Raw genomic sequence first — 11,188 nt, 5'->3', positions numbered from 1 at the left:
GTAAGTCTCTCTCTCTCTTTTTTTTTTTTTTTTTTTTTTTTTTTTTTTTTTTTTTTTTTAAGGAAACCAGAGTAATTTTGACACCAGAACAGTAAGTGGTTATCTGAGCAGTGATAGGTGAGAAAATTGATAGCTTTGAGATCTGAAATGGATGGCTTCTCATATTCTGATCTCAATACACAAACTTACATGTGTAGATAGATATCTTTGTAGGCCTTTCAGGAACAGGAGTAAAACACCTGCAGAAGAGGGCAGACACTATAAAACAGGATGGACAGATAAATAAACTGTATGTGCCACACACACACACACACATGTTTAAGTGCAATAAAAATAAACATCCTTGCCCTTCAGCTACCGGCAGGCAGGTAGATTTTCCAATTTATGTTAAATCTGTTATTCTGCTACCTGAATTATCTTATAAAATGCCCCCCATCCCATGAAACATGTTACAGCTCCAAGTATTTTTCTCATGGCAAAAATGAAACCAGTTATGAAGCTATATCATGGGGGTTACCCAGTAAAGAAAAATTAATCTGGAAAAAACTTGTAAAGATTTAATGACTTACCCATTTTCCTTGAAAATTGGTGCATGACAAAAGTTGCATAAGACATTGTCCTATTTGTTTACAGAATCACAGAATCACTAGTTGGGAGAGACCTTCAAGATCATTGAGTCCAACCCATTCCCTAACACCTCAACAAAACCATGGCACTGAGTGTCACATACAATCTTTTTAAAACACATCTGGGGATGGTGATTTCACCACCTCCTCAGGCAGACAATTCCAGTAATTTATCACTCAATCCATAAAAAACTTTTTCCTAATATCTATATTATATTTCCCTTGGTACAGTTTAAGACTGTGTCCTCTCGTTCTTTCAGCTGCAGCCTGGAGAAAGAGACCAACCCCCACCAGACTACAACTACCTTTCAGGGAATTGTAGAGAGTGATAAGGTCACCTCCGAGTCTCCTTTTCTCCAGGCTAAACAACCCCAGCTCCCTCAGTCATTCCTCACAGGGCTTGTGTTCCCAGCCCCTCACCAGCCTCATTGCCTCCTCTGGACTCGCTCAAGTGTCTCAAGGTCCTTCCCAAACTGAGGGGCCAGAGCTGGACACAGCACTCAAGGTGTGGCCTCACCAGTGCCGAGTACAGAGGAACAATGACCTCCCTGCTCCTGCTGGCCACACTATTCTGACACAGACCAGAATGCCCTTGGCCTTCTTGGACACCAGGGCACACTGCTGGCTCATGTTCAGCCGCTGTCACCAGTACTCCAGGTCCCTTTCTGTCTAGGCACTGTCCTGCCACACCACCCCCAGCTTTCAACACTGCAGGGGGTTATTGTGGCCAAAATGCAGGACTCGGGACTTGGACTTACTAAACTTTATCTTATTGGACTCTGCCCATCCATCCAACCATACCAAGTCTCTCTGCAGAGCCCTCCTACCTTCCAACAAATCAACACATGATCCCAGCTTAGTGTTGTTTACAAATTTACTTATGAAAGACTCAATGCCGTCATCCATGCCAACAATAAAAATATTGAACAGAACTGATGCCAGCACAGACCCCTGAGGGACACCACTGGTGACAGGCCAACAGCTGGATGCAGTACAGTTCATCACCATCCTCTGGGCCCGACCATCCAGCCCGTTCTTAACCCAGCAACGAGTGCCCTGTCCAAGCTGTGGGCTGCCAGCTTTTCCAGGAATGTGCTGTGGGAGACAGTGTCAAAGGCCTTGCTGAAGTCCAAATAGACAACATCCACAGCCTTTCCTGCATCCACCTGGTGATTCACCTGTTCATAGAAGGAGACCAGGTTGGTCAGACATGACCAACACCTCCTAAACCCATGCTGGCTGGGTCTGACACCCTAGCCAACCTGTAAGTACTGTGTGATGACACACAGTACTTACAGGATATCCAGAGTGTGTATATAAATAAACCAACAAATAAATAAATAAATACACTGTTAGATATAAACCATTCCATTACCCTACCAGGTACTGAGGTCAGGCTAACTGGTCTATAATTACCAGGATCCTCCTTCTTACCCTTTCTGTGAATGAGCATCACATTGGCCACCTTCCAGTCATCTGGAACCTCCCCAGAGAGCCAGGTCTGCTGGTAAATGATGGACAGTGGCCTCACAAGCTCATCTGCCAATGCCCTCATCATTGTGGGATGGATCCCATCTGGTGCCATAGATTTATAGACATCCAAACAGCCCAGCAGTTTTCTGACTGCCTCCTCCTGGATAACAGGGGACCATTCTGCTCCCTGACACCATCTACCAACCCAGGAGGACAGCTGTCCTGAGGACAAGCTGTCTGCCCACTAAAGACTGAGGCAAAGAAAGTGTTAAGCACTTCCGCCTTCTCCTCACCTGTAGTTACCAAGTTCCCTCTTGCATCCAGTAGAGAACAAAAGTTGGTCTCACCCTTCCTTTTGCTGCTTATATATTTGTAAAAACATTTTTTTATTATCCTTTATGAAAATTGCCAAATTAAGTTTGAACTGAGCTTTGGTCTCCCTAATTTTTTTCCTGCATGCCCTAGCAACCCCCTTAAATACTTCCTGAGAGACCTGACCCTCCTTCCAAAGATGATACTTCCTCTTTGTATTCCTAAGTTTCTTTGAAACCTTGTTGCCCATCCAGGCTGGACGTTTGCCTTGTTGGCTCATTTTTGGGCGCACAGGGACAGTGTTCCTGTGCCCTCAAGATCTCTGTTTTGAAGCACATCCACCTTTCCAAAACACCTTAGTTTTTAAGGACTGCTTCCCAAGGAACTCTCTGACTAAGTCTCTGAAACAGGCCAAAGTCTGCCCTCTGGAAGTTCAGTGTAAAATCTTATTGACATTCCTCCTGATTTCACCAAATAACAAGAACTCTATAATTTCATGATCACAATGCCCCAAGCAGCCTCCAAGCACCACATTTACCACCAGCCCATCTCTATTTGCAAGCAGGTCTAACATAGCTCCTCTGCTGGTGGGCTCACTCACCAGCTGTGAAAAAAAGTTGTCCTCCACACACTCTAAGAACTTCCTGGACTGCCTCATTTCTGCTGTATTAAATTCCCAGCAGATACCTGGCAGGTTAAAGTTGACACAAGGTACAAGAACAAGAGCCGGTGATCCTGAAACATTTTTCCACTGCTTATAGAATAAGCTGTCCACCTCTTCTTCCTGGCTGGGTGGATGATAACAGACTCCCAGTAGGATGTCAGCCTTGTTGGCCTTCCCCTTAATTCCCATAGGCATTCAACTTCATTGTCATTAGTTTCAATACCCATAGCATCAAAAGCCTCCCTAATATAAAGGGCCACCCCTCTACCTCTTCTCCCTTTCCTGTCTTTTCTGAAGAGCTTGTAGACATCCAGTGCAGTGCTCCAGCTATGTGAGTGATCCCACCACGTTTCTGTGATGGCAATTACATTATAGTTCTGTTGTTGCACCATGGCTTCCAGCTCTTCTCATTTGTTACCCATGCTGTATGAATTAGCACACATGCACCTCAGCTGGGCTGCTGATTTCACCCCTAACTCAGGCTTAATACCCTTGGGCCTGCTTCCAGACAGCCCAGCTGCACCCCCTTCCCCCTTCAAATGTAGTTTAAAGCTCTCTTAATGAGTTCTGCCAGTTCATGAGCTAAAATTCTTCTGCCCTTAACAGAGAGATGCAGCCCATCCAGTTCCAGCAGGCCAGGTGGCATAAAAGTTGGTCCATGATCAAAAAACCCAAAATTCTGCTGATGACGCCAACCTTTGAGCCACTTGTTGATAATGTGGGCTTTCCTACTCCTTTCATCATTTTTCTCCACCACTAAGAGGACTGAGTAGAACACTACCAGTGCTCCTGCCCTATTAAACACTGGACCCAGTGCCCTAAAGTCCCTTTTAATTACCCTGACACTCCTCCTTTTAGTCTCATCACTGCCAGCCTGGAGTATCAGCAGTGGGTAATAATCAGAAGGCTGAATCAGCCCAGGGAGTCTCTCAGTAATATCCTGTATCCAGACCCCAGGGAGGCAGCAGACCTCCCTGTGGGATGGGTCTGGTTGATATATGGGGTCCTTCAGAACGGAGTCACTCACTAATACTAGTTGCTCTAAATTTAATTTCATCAGGCATGACATGATAATCAAACTGCCTCTGATTGGGTCCTAGCAAGAGTTTCCAGTGAGACAATGCCTAACTTTAGCAAAATCATTATCACAGAATCAGTCAAGTACTGGGGACTGGCAAACTATGACTAAAACAGGTTCTTACTATATGTGAACCCACCACATTTTCATGAGTGTCAGGTCTTAAGAACTGAGATTAACCTGAAACTCTTGCAGATAAATTAATGATTATATAGTAGTTATAGTATAGTTGGTAATGTGATATTTAAAAAGATATTCTAGACTAGGTTTGAAATATATTCTGATTACACTGCTATTCCAGAAAATGAAGTTCAAACTCAATCTAGGTGAAAAATTTCAACGGCAATGTATAATGGTGTTGGATATCCAGAATTTAAAAAAATCCCATGTGGGCAGATGGTGGCTGCAGGAAATGATGTTTTAAAGCCAGAGGATGTTGATCATGTCATTTGTTTGAATTGAAAGACATCTTTCAATATCTCAAAACTATTTTGCTCAAAAACAGATCAGGAAGAAAGGGGTGATTCTACAAAAATGCATCAGGAACACTGCATACATGAAAGAAAGAGAAAAATAGAGATATTATGGAGAAGATATTTTAAAAACTGAAGAAGCTGGAAGAGACTGAAACCAAGCAAAAAACATTTTTAAGCCTGTTGCTCATTGAAAAAGGTTTACTTGAAAGAAGAACTCAAAACAGGAGCAGAAAGAAAAGAAAAGAAAAAAGGAAAACAACAACAAAAAATAAAAATTAATGGATCTACAAAAGAGAAGAATAAAGGAAGATGTTAAAATATGTAGAGACAAACTGCAAAGGATGATCTAGCAGTAAATACATTAACAAACAAAAAATAAAGTAGTTATTGGAACAAATCTGGATGTACATTGGTATTAGTACAAAGAAAAGGCAGATGTGAAGTTTCTTCAATTTCTGGGTCATGAGAAGCCACCTATAAATGCAACAAGCAAGTTTTCCAGAAACTGCCAAAATTGAAGAAGTCTCTTACCATGTGACAGTGGTAAAGAATTACAAAAAATACTGCTACTCAGGATAATGAGAAGAAGTCTTTATATTCTAATAAGGGAAATAAAGTCATAGTTGCAGCTTTGACAGCTTCCTCTGTCTGGTTTTTGTATATCTTTCTTGCTTCCTGACATGGTTTTAAAGGAAACAACATATATGCTGTCAGATCTGTGGTATCTGTCAGATACCACATCCATTTCTTATAAAGAGAAAATTTTAAAATTATTGCTAATGTTTAACAAGTTCAGATGAGTCTATAACTTAATCACTTGTTCAGAGGTGACCAGTTTAATATGATTACCAAGTTGTTGGATTCAAATGAACTGAACTTAATTTTATATTAATATCTACATTGTTAAATGTATTGATAAAGTGTGAAGTACAGAAAAACTGAGTACCTTAGCAGAATAAAAATATTGTTTGTAGTGAATGAATTACATTCCTATTAGAGTAACAAAATAATTTACAATAAAACAAACACATTTAAATTGGAATTATTTTGTTTTCATTTATGTTCTTCATGATCTGGAGCCAGTGTTTTCTTCCAGCTTTTTGAATTTTAGAAACCTAGGAAATTTTCTCTTTGGTCTGATTGGTGTTGTTTTAAAAATTACTTTTAGTCTTAGGATGTCTTGTGTGGCCCTTGATAAAGTCATACCTCTCTCCAAAATTATTTAAAAGAGGTCCTTGGTTATCTTCAGCAATTGTTTCTATGTCTAAAGTCCTCACTTATCTCTGTGACAGTAGCCACATTAGCCTAAACTGATAATTTAGGGGTCTGTACAGGTTAATAGGGTGTGGGTTGCTGCAGATCTTTGGCAATCCAGAGCGTGGTACTTACACAAGTTATTGACCCAAAGACCTAGTGGAAAAGAAGGAGATATGTTAAATTGATTAAGAAATTAAAGTATGCTAAACTGCCTTTGAATATTTTTTTCTATTTTATATATATTTTCCACAGTTTTACATTCTGAGTCATAATCTGTTTCAAAAAAGCATTCTTTTTCTTGCTACCTGAATTGCCATCTAATGTTCAATGTCATTGAGACTATGTTGACTGTTTGGTTTTGGGGTTTTTTGCACAGCGGCAAGAAATATAAAATTAAGAAAAACTTTTAAAAAGTTGAGTAAGCATATAGCCTTTATCACAGATAGAAATCAGATTGCTACTTGTCTGGAATACACAAGCAAGCTATTAATAATAAAATTAATATCATAAGCCAAATTAGAAAGTTATTGCTGACATGTAGGGATAAGAAAAGCATATTTATACCATAAAATAGGATTTCAACTATATAAGTACTGTTGCAGTATTTTACAATTTTTACTCATTGTTTCTTTATATGCTGTGTGTATACTTCAGCTGTTTTTGCAGTCATTAGTTGTGAAAAGTTTAGCTGTTTTTAAGTAAAAGTGTACATAAAAATCAACCACATTTTTCTGAACTCCTATAGTCTTGTTTAAACCACAAGCAACATGTGTTAAGTTCTCATTTCAGCATTTTAAGCGTATTAAGATAATTGAATAAAATGAGTCTGTACCAGGAAATTTTCAAAGTACCTCAAATGGAATTTATATTTCACAATACAAAACATTGTACAAAACAAGTGTAACACAGTTGTGACTGCTGAAAGCTATTTTTTTCCCATGAGTACTTTGAGAGAAACAATGACGATTTCTAGCAGAAACTCAAAACGCCTTTCTCTCTGCTCTCTCTCCAGAGACTTGACTGTTCAATAAGCTACCCACTGTACCTTGTACTTTTTCTTGTTATCTCACTTGCAGTGGGTGATATTTGCTGGTCTGGGGAATAAAAATCAGATCATATTTTAGCAGCTAATCATCAGTCATGGCTTTCCATGTGGCAAAGTATGTGTTAACCAAAGCCCTCAGATGGTTATGCAGTATTTAGGTTTTGCTCCTTATATTTACATTTCTGAAACCAATGTCTGGTGTGTTTGCAAGAAGCCAAGTTTGATCTGGGGAAAATGATCAGCTACATGGATAGGATAGGATAGGATAGGATAGGATAGGATAGGATAGGATAGGATAAGATAGGATGCAACATCCCGAGTTGTGTGGGATCCACAAGGGTCATTGAACTGAACTCTTCAGACATCCTGGTTGAATGGTTTCTGGCTTACATGCCCAGAAGAAGCATGTGTGTGGCTGGAAGGAGAGGGGAAGGAAGCCAGTATGGCAGTTGTGCTGAACTTGATTCTTCCAGCACAGAAATTTTACATCACAGAGTCTCTCTCTTGGGAAGACATTATTAATTATGATTATTATTATAGTCTTGTAGTAACATATGAATACTAATTTTTTTTTTCTTTGAGGTAGGTTGACTTCTCTCTTCATTTCTTTTCCTAAATTATAACTCTCCAGTAGGTCGTGGTACTAATTAGCTGAATTGGAAGTTGCATAGAAAAAATTCTAGACATTATGATGTGAACATACCAGTTAATGAGGACTATGAAACCAAAAATGACATTTTTCCCTATAATTAAAAGTAATTTTTATTCAGTCATATTTCTTACTTTTGAAAGACCTTCAAACAGTCTGACTTATTAAATATATTTGAAATATTTGGGGTTTGTACTTAAAATTCATCTGTAATTAAAACAATTTTTCTGCAATAGTCAGCTAAAAAAATTTCCTCATCACTAGTAACAAGTATAGATTCAAAGCAATTTATATATAATATAGGACGTTATGGGGAAGCATGTAAAGTGGCTAAATAAGTTAAACCTTTTTTAGAAACTGGTTGACGGAAATAGTTAATTTTGCCCTGCCTCTGATGAATCCTCAATTATTTTAACCTTGCTGGTACAAAATGTATTAAATATAAGGCCAAAGGTCTCTGTGTTTTGCTTAAAAGACAATATGTGGCTGGATCAAATTAAAAAAAAACATGCCATGAAAGAAATGGAAGTCACTGTGAACTCTTTAGGTATAGGGCCTAGTACTCTTCATATTTGTCTTTATCATAAGTGTGAGAGACAACTGCTCACTTTAAAATTTTAAAAGGTGTATTAAACCTTAACAACCTAAATACAACAAAAGGACTAAATAAGGAAAAATAGCAGCCAGTTGAAACAGATCAGGTTCATACATGAAATGTCACAATCTTTGTTTCTATTGCTGTATTTGAATAGTTTAGGTCTTATGTGTATAGGTCTATTTGTGGTTTTTTGGTTTGGTGTCATGCTCCTCCCTCCCCAGAAAATGTTTCTTATGTCTCTGCAAGTTGTCAATAATATTACAGCTCAGAAGTGATACAAACCATAGTGAAAACAGAATGGACCTGAACCGGAAATAAAACTAAGGTTATTCATAAACTGCTTCCTTATGTGTTGGTTCATATAATTTGTAAACAGAAAAATGTTCCATTTATCTCAAAATGAAGCAAATAAACAGGAGAATAAATAATAAACATTAAAATAATTAGAAGATAAAATATCTTTGAGGATATATATCCACCCTAGAAATACTGCAGTTGTTCTGACTGGGTTTAGTACACAAGTGATGATATTTTTATTTTTAATTTTGACCCTTTTAACTTCTGCTTTGGTTGTTAAAGGCTTCCTTAGAGTCAGCTTCCTTGTTAAAAACTTAAGACTGATCTTTTCCTAAGAGAGCAGTGGTGGGTAGCCAGATGGGGGTACAGTGCTGCAGGGTGCAATGCAGATGTACAGGCGCTGGAGTCAGCTCTGTTGAGCTGCACTGGAAGGGGTTTGGGCACCCCTGCCTTTACCTGAGCTGGGAAACACACTGTAAGCTGCTGGGAGCAGTGGGGATGGGGATGGGCGGGAGGTCCACCCATGGGAGGTGCTCCTGCCTTGCCTCAGGGGCAGCCACAGTGTCACCCTGACTACTCATGTCCCGCTTTGCCTGGGACATGCACTCTGCTCTGCTCCCCAAAGGCGCTGCGTGCAGCCCTCAAAGCCAGACAGCCTCATGATGTGGGCACAGGAACTGAGGCTGCCTGGCAGTTTTCTCCCACCAGTGCTATGCAAGGTTGTTGCCTCCTGACCTCCTCCCAAAGCAGCTCCAGCACAATTCTACCTGACCAGGACGTGGCACAGATGCTGCTGTGCTGTCCCCCGGACAGCAGGCCCATCTGAAACCTTGCTGACAAAATGTGCACTTGTTTTGTACTCTGTTAAAGCGTGAACCTTCATTGTAAAGGTTACAGAACATACTACTGGTTTGAATGTGTCTCATGGAATGTTCTAAAATACTCTAATGAAACTGCAAGTTTTATTCCAAATGTCTTTGTATCTCAGTGGCCCTCCTTGCTTTCAGGTTTATTTGTATTTAATTCCTCACTGTTTCACAAAGTGTTAGACAATGACCTCAGCATGCTGCCTTCCCAGAGGACCAAGTAATGTCTGGGGAGATGGATGGGAGGAGTATCTGCAGCCTTTGCTTTGAGCCTTTACACCCCCTCTTGGCTAAAGATTATAAAAATAATCTGAGGGGGTTTCACGGCTACATATGGAAGTAGACCACAGCTATTTTCTTCTGACATGGGTATGACTCACACGCCAAAAACATAAGGCCCTGGTTTTGCAAATTTCACAGTTCAGGTATCCCCTTTTCTTGACATGAGTTGCTTGAAATACAGAACCACCTTCTTGGTTCAAAATGTAGAAGGGCCCCAGTTGTTAAATTCTGTGTTTTAAATACGCATTTTCTCTTGAAGGGTTTTCCAGGCACCTTTAATATTAAGCAGAACATTTTAAAGAACATTTTCTGCTTGTTTCACCTTGGAATCCTACAGAACAATGCATTTTTAGTGGCATTTGTGAGATACACTAAAAATAATAGTATGTAGTTCAAGCCTTAGAAACTAAATTTCAATACAACAGAATGCTGGCATTGGGATCCTTTAAAAAAAACAAAACACAAAACCAACAAAAAAACCCACCCCTCTGTTTGGAACTAGTATAAGGGGAAATTGCCATTAATGTCCCTGTCAAATACAACATACACAGTCAAACCTGTGAAGTTTTCCCGAGTTCAGACTGGTTATCTCACAAATCTGTGCAAAGCTCTGGTGAATAATTTATACGAGGCTTGAGGTGACAAGTTAAACACACCCATTTTGTCTAAAATGCTATGAAGGCATCAAGATGGAGCCAAGCTGCAGGGTGAGTAGAGCTCGGTTGATGGGAATCTGAGCATGTCGAGAAGGGGGGATGCTGCTGTAAAGAAAGTGAAATGTAATGAGATACTTTTTCATGCATAATTCATGGGTGAAAACATGACTGCATAAAAAGCCATGGATTTTAACAAGGCAGAGCTGCAATCATACACATTATCTTCCCAGAGGAACTTTATACAATATTGGTGAAAAAGAGAGGATTCTGAATACCAGTACAAAATAAAGCTGACGTTTTCAAATGCAGTAGAATTTACTTTAATGTACAATGGCTGTAAAGGAAACAATTTATATTTAAACCTCAAAATAGTTCCTAGGGAAAAAAAAATACTTTAAAACATATGCCTGCATTTTCCAGCTTAAAGAAAAAAATAAGATGAGGAATGAGAAAAATACCTCATCTGGATAAAAAAAAAAATTTAAAATGCATAAGCAGTATTTTGTTGAGTGTGTTGTTAGGATTGTGCTTTGAAATCTTTTGCAAGCATTTTCACTTTTTAGAAGCAAAACTTTTGATAGGAATGACTACTGTGAACAGGCGTTAAAAAAGATAAAATGTTAGCTATTGTCACCATAAAATTTAATTTGGTTGCATTTGCAAAAGCAAATACTGTAATTCAGCTTTCAAGAACAGTTTAGTGGCTAGCACATGACTGTTTGAAATGGTGTTTAACGCTTGGGGTATTTAGTTGAAGGGATTAAAAATGGAATGTTGATTAAAGCTTGGGATGTCTTAAATTTATCACCACAAAATCCTAATGACAGACTTAGCTGGAAGGAACAGGGGTGCCTCTTTTAGCTGTTCACTTAGTAGGAGCAGATCACACACAGAAAAGGCACCAGAACA

This window comes from Passer domesticus, chromosome 1 (assembly GCF_036417665.1).
Source record: "Passer domesticus isolate bPasDom1 chromosome 1, bPasDom1.hap1, whole genome shotgun sequence".
Classification (NCBI taxonomy): Eukaryota; Metazoa; Chordata; class Aves; order Passeriformes; family Passeridae; genus Passer; species Passer domesticus.
Note: the sequence above shows the minus strand (reverse complement) of the source record.